Raw genomic sequence first — 7,160 nt, forward strand, 5'->3', positions numbered from 1 at the left:
CCTTCTCCTCACATAATGGAGATTATCCATGGAGTGATGATTACAAATATCTTAAAGAAGACAAGACAACATTACCCTCATCCTTCAAAGCGGGTGTCTCACATCCTACTTCCTTTCAGCTTACAATCTCTTCTGATTCACAACTTACAACCTCCACGCCTGTTTTCCATAACCCACCCTCATATCTTACTTTCTTCAGATTAGCAAGAATGGCAACTTGGACAGGCAGTGGAAGAAGAGCAAGTAGTGAGTGAAAATGTAGGAATGCTCATTCGATGCAATATTTTGAAAGTTAGCTTAGAGGAGAGATGATCTCTGATTTATTCGATGTGAACTGTGTAGTTTAGTGGCAGCAGCACAATGGAAAGACATAAAAATGAATATAAATTACAAAATAAATAAATAGTGCAAAGAAAAGAAATAATAAGATATTGTTCATGGGTCAATGGACTTGGGCTGTTCAGAAATCCGATGGTGGAAGAGAGGAAGCTGTTCTTGAATTGCTGAGTGTATATGGTGAGGCATTAGGCACAAGCAAAACAAATATAATAAATAACACGGGTCACAGTCCAGCAGAGAGTGAGGTCATGGTTAGGTTCTGGGGCACAGGACTCAGGTAAAGGGTTTATTGGGGCTCCTACAATGGAAAGCTGATGAGTAATGCAGTAGAAATGCTCAGTACTTATGTTGCACAGAGCTTTGTGTGACCCAGTGGCATGCTTGGAAGTGGCATACAGTTCCACCAGCACACTTACAGGCTAACCATCGTACCATACCTCAATGTCTATTAGAGTTATAGAATAATAAAACATGGATATAGGCCTTTGACTCAACCTGCCCATGACAACCATGACTGAAGTTGTCCCATTTGCTTGCATTTGTCTCATATCCCTCCAAACTGTTCCTTTCTATATATATCTAACTATCTATTAAATGTTGTTATTGTACCTACGTCTACATTTTCTCTTGCAGCCTATTCCAAATGCATAACACTTCTGTGCAAAGAAGGTGCCCTTCAGGTCTCTTTCAAACCTCCTGCTTCTCACCTTAAACATATGCCTCCTAACTTTAGTTCCCAGTCCCTGGGATAAAGACGGTGTGAATTTACCTGCAGATGCCTCTCATGATCCTTTACACACCTATAAGTTGACGTGTCAATCACTTTTAATCCAAGGAATAATGTCCTAGCCTGCCTAACAATTTCTATAACTCAGGCCCTTGAGTTCTGGAAATATTTTGGAATTCTATTCTAGCACAAGATTAGGCCAACCAGAGTGTAGCAGTGGAAGATCAGCCAGCCACCGTGCAAGCTCAGACAGCTCCATCCTGGTTCTGGGTGATTGTTGTCCAACAGACATGTTGGTGCAGCACTATGGCATTCAATGTTATCATCTACTCAAACTAATCAATAAGCTTCAAGACCTTAGCCTCAATAATTCCTTGTAAAATTAGATCCCTGCTTTCTTCATTTGCAGACCCTAGTCAGTTTGGATTGTTAACAACATCTCCTCCATGATCTCCATCAGCACAGGTGTGCTATAAAGCTGTGTGCTTAGACCCCTGCTCTACTTGTTTTACAATTATGACTGTGTGACTAAGCACAGCTTCAATTTTATATTCAGGATCACTGAGTACACCACTGCCATTGACCATACCAAAGGTGATGATGCATCAGTATATAGGAGGGAGAATGAAAATCTGGTTGGGTGGTACCATAGCAACAATCTCTTACTCGGTGTCAGCAAGACCAAAGAGCTGATTATTGACTTCAGGAGAAGGAAACAAGAGGTCCATGAGCGAGTCCTCATCAGGAGATCAGAGGTGGAGAGAGTCAGCAACTTTAAATTCCTCAGTGTTATTATTTCAGAGGACCTGCCCTGGGCCCAGCACACAAGTGCATTTACAAAAAAAGCACGGCAGCACCTCTATTCCCTTAGGAGTTTGCAAAGACTCGGCATGACGTCTAAAACTTTGACAAACTTCAATAAATGTGTAGTGCAGAGTATATTGACTGGCTACATCACAGCCTGGTATCGAAACACCAATGCCCTTGAACAGATAATCCTATAAAAGGTATTGGATATGATCTCGTCCATCACAGGTAAAGATCTCCAAAAGTCATGTTACAGGAAAGAAGCTTACATCATCTGGGTCTCTTACCGCCTAGTACATGCTCTCTTCTCACTGCTACCATCTGAAAGAAGTCACAGTAGTCTCAGGATTCACACCACCAGATTCAGGAACAATTATTACCCATCAATGATCTGACTATTGAACCAAAGGGGATAACTTCATTCAACTTCACTTTCCCCATCATTGAAAATTTCCCACAACCTTTAGAATCACTGTCAAGGACTCTTTATCTCATGTTCTTGATAATTATTTATTATTTATTTATTATTATAACTATTTCTTTCTTTTCATATTTCAACTTTGCTGTATTTTGCACACTGGTTGATGGCCCAAGTTGATGCAGTCTTTCATTGACTAGATGATGGTTATTATTCTATTACGGATTTATTGAGTATGGCCAGAAGAAGATGAATCTCAGGATTGTATATGGTAACATATATGTACTTTGATAATAAATTTACTTTGAACTTTAAGGCATAATGTGTATCTGTACCTGAATGGGCAACTCATATTGCATTTATGATAATAGATTTTGTTTAGAGAAGTTTGATATGAAAGTGTACCTAGAATGCCATCTCACTTCCATTCCTCCTCCTCCACTTCTGCATTTCCTTATTCCAACTCCTCTCTTACCTCTCTATAGTCTTGTAGCAAAGACTGAACTTTTTCATGATAAAAAGCTGCTACAGTTGTTGTCAATTATAACAAATCTAGAATCCTTCTTCAACACAAGGGACAACCATGCATTACCACTCTATAGCTTCTATTGCTAAGCCATTGTTGAATCCAGTTTACTACTTCATCTTGAAAACCAAGTGACTGAACTTTCTGACCAACCTTGCTAAAGTCTCTCTAGACAATGTCCACTGCCTTGCCTTTATCAACTTTTCTGGTAATCTTTTCAAAAAAACTTTATAGGATTGGTTAGATATGATCTACTAGGCTCAAAGCTCTGTTGACTATACTGTATAAGGCCTTGTCATACCAACTACATATATATCCTTCCTTTAGGATATCTTCCAAAAATTTACCCACTACTGATGTCAGGCTCACTGGCCTATAATTTCTTGGCTTATTCTTAGTGCCTTGCTTAAAGAACAGAACAACAATATTTCACTTCTGAAGACCATTTACTTACCATGCATCACTATGCCAGAAAAAAAAATTATCCTAATCCACACCTGCCAGGTCCTTTCTGATGCCATAAAAATTGCAATTTCTCCAATTTACAATCTCCACCTGAGGTTTAGTCCTATCCTTCTCCATAATTAACTTGAAACTAATGATTCTGTCATTTGTCCTGTCTATTCCTTAATAGCTGTCTCTAGTTGGGAGCTCTATTTAAGAAACCTTTCCTGAACACATTTGACATACTCCGCCCCATCTGGTTCCTTTACTGTATTGAAGTCTTAGTCAATATGTGTAAGTTAAAATCACCCACTATAATAGTCTTAAGTTTTTTGAAACTCTCCACAATTTCTCTACACATTTACTCCTCTAAATCCCACAGACTAGTGGGTGGTCAATAATATAACTGGAATAATGTGGTCATTCCTTTCCTATTCCTCAGTTCTACCTACAGTATATAGTCTCCTGTCTGTCGTATTTTAGCACTGCTGTGACATTTTCCCTGACTAGTAATGCCACCCCACCCACTTTAATACCTCCCCCTCTTTTATGTCTAAAATAACAAACATTGAGCTGCCAATCCTGCCCCCCTTGCAACCAAATCTCAGTAATGGTTACAATATCATAATTCCATGTGCCGCTGCGTGCTAATCTGCCTTGCCAAATAACAGCTTGCCATGGACTAGATATGCCAAAGGGTTCGTTTCTATGCTGTAGTGTTCCATGACTACATAACTGAAAGAGTCTGAAGATGCTGGAAATCTGGAACAACAAACACACTGTTCTACTTACAAAGAGAGTTCTTCTCTGTAATCCTGAATGCAGTTTACATACCACCAAAAACTGGTGTTAAGAAGGCACTCAAAGTATTGAGTGGTGAGATCAGCAAACAAAGAGCAGCCTACCCTGACACCTTTTAAATCAATGCCAGAGACTTCAAATAGGATTGTTTGAAGAAATCTCTGACCAATTATTGTCAGTATGTCACCTGCAGAACTAGGGGTCCCAACTATGAATAGGAATGTTGACTGTTCAGACCGTTCAGGCTGAAGAACAAGACTCCAGATGTAAGAGCAACAAAGAGATGGTCATGGGCAGTGGAGGAGAAGCCATGGGAGTGCATCACATCGGTGAAATGAGCTGTGTTTAAAGACTCATCAGACGATCTGAATGAACACTCCATGATTGTTACGGACTTTATACGAGCAGTCGTAGATGAACGTGTCCCCACAAAATCACTCAGAGTCTTCCCCAACCAGAAGCCCTGGATGAACCATGAGATTCACAATCTACTGAGGGCCAGATCAGTGGTGTTCAGGTCTGGTGACCAAGTAAGATACAAGAGATCAAGATACAACCTTCAGAAAGCCATCTCAAATGTGAAGTGACAAATGAGGACCAAACTTGAATCACTAAAGGATGCTTGACGGCTCTGTCAGGCTTAAGCTATCATCTCCTACAAAGTGAAACCAAGTGACATGGGTAACAACAAGTTTTCACTCGCAGGCCACAGTGGGAATTGAAACAGGGTGTCTGGCACTGTAAAGCATTGTGCTAACCACTGCACTACCTTGCTACCCCTTTGGCCATCAAAACATGGAGGCAACTTCACAAACTCCCATAGCCCCCGACTGCCCTGTCATTTCAGTCTCTGAGGCCGACATGAGAGCATCCTTCAGGATGATGAACACATGAAAAGCATTTGGCCCAGATGGAGTACCTGGCCAAATACTGAAGATCTGTGCTGATCAACTGGTTGGAGGGTTCACTGATATCTTTAACCTCTCTCTTCAGAGGTCTGAGGTACCCACCTGCTTCAAGGAGGCTTCAATTATACTGGTACCTGAGAAGAAGGTGAAAACCTGCCACAATGACTATTGTCTAGTAGCACTTACATCCACAATGATAAAATGCTTTGAGAGGATGGCAATGAAACATATCAACTCCTGCCTGAGAAGCAACTTGGACCTGATTCAACTTGCTTACAGTCACAATAGGAAGGCAGCAGATGTCATTTCACTGGATCTTCACTCAACCCTGAAACATCTCGACAGTGAAGATGCATTCATCAGGATGCTCTTCATTGATTACAGCCTGGCATTCAATAACATCATCCCCTCAAAACGGATCACTAAGCTCAATGCCTTAGGCCTCAATACCTCCTTCTGCAACTGGATCTTAATTTTGTCACTTGCAGACCCCAGTCAGTTGAGATTGGTAACAATATTTCCTCCACAATCACCATCAGCAGAGGTGTACCACAGGGCTGTGTGCTCAGTCCCCTGATTTTCACACTTTATAACTATGAATATCAGGCTAAGTACACCTCCAATGCCATATTTAAGTTTGCCAATGGCATCATTGTCATTGGCCGAATCAAAGGTGGAAGTGAAGCAGCGTAGAGGAGGGAGAATGGAAACCTAGCTGAGTGGTGACACAACAACAACCTCAGCAAGACCAAAGAGATGATTATTGACTTTGGCACGAGGAAACCAAAGGTCCATGAGCCAGTCCTCATTAGGGGCTCTGAGGTAGAGAAGGTCAACATCACAGCCTGCTATATTGACTGGTTGCATCAAAGCCTGATATGGAAGCACCAATATCCTTGAATGGAAAAGCCTATGAAAAATAACATAACAGATACAGCCCAGTCCATCACAGGTGAAGTCCTTTGTGCCATTGGGAACATCTACCTGGAGCACTATTGCAGGAAAGCAGCATCAATCATCATGAACCCCACCACCCAGGCCATGCTTTCTTCTCTCTGCTACCATCATGAAGAAGTAACAGGAGCCTTAGGACCCACACCACCAGGCTCAGGAACAGTTATTATCCCTCTACTATCGGGCTCTTGAATCAATGGGTATATCTTCATTCATCCCAACACTGAAATGAACATAACCCATGGACTCTTTATCTCATGTTCTTAATACTTATTGCTTATTTTTATTGTTAATATGGTTATTTTTGTTTTCATACTTGCACAATTTATTGTCTTTTTCACATTGGTTGTTTGTCCATCTTGATGTATATGGTCTGTCATTGATTCTGTTGTGTTTCTTTGTATTGATTGTGAATACCCACAAGAAAAATTTATTTTGTACTTTTAACTTTGAACAAAACACTGGATGAACTCAACTGGTGGAATTGGACTCTCTGACAGTGGTGTCTGAAAAGAGGATGCTGTCCAAGTTGCATGCCATCTTGGACAATGACTCCCAATACATTCCATAATGTACTGGTTAGGCACAGGAGTACATACTGCCAGAGACTCATTCCACCAAGATGGAACACTGAGCATCATAGGAAGTCATTCCTACCCGTGGCCATCAAACTTTACAACTCCTCCCTCGGAGTGTCAGACACCCTGAGCCAATAGGCTGGTCCTGGACTTATTTCCACTTGGCATGATTAACATATTTTTATTTAATTATTTATGGTTTTATATTGCTATATTTATTCACTATTCTTGGTTGGTGTGGCTGTAACGAGACCCAATTTCCCTCGGGATCAATAAAGTATGTCTGTCTGTCAGGCAACATCAGTGGATGGGAATAAACAGTTGATGATTTGAGCGGAGATCCTTCATCCTGGTGGCTGAACACTGCAGTTCTCTTCTATTGTGCCAGGAGTCTACACTAATTTATTTCAAGTAGCAGCATGGCACTCAATGTAAATATCATCCCCATGGATCAGGTACTAAACTCACTGTCCACCTCCTCAGTGCATAGGTCTTGTTACTGTCATCTCTTGGCTTGTCATAGTGCTTCAAGGAAGGTGACACAGAAGACTGTTTCAGAGTGAAGTCAAAAGCTCCTCAACCAAGAAGAAGCTGTATACCTTCTGCAACCCAGTTTTCTCTTGACCCCCACCCCCCGCACACACTGCTTTCTGGCTGG

This window comes from Hypanus sabinus, chromosome 14 (assembly GCF_030144855.1).
Source record: "Hypanus sabinus isolate sHypSab1 chromosome 14, sHypSab1.hap1, whole genome shotgun sequence".
Lineage (NCBI taxonomy): Eukaryota > Metazoa > Chordata > Chondrichthyes > Myliobatiformes > Dasyatidae > Hypanus > Hypanus sabinus.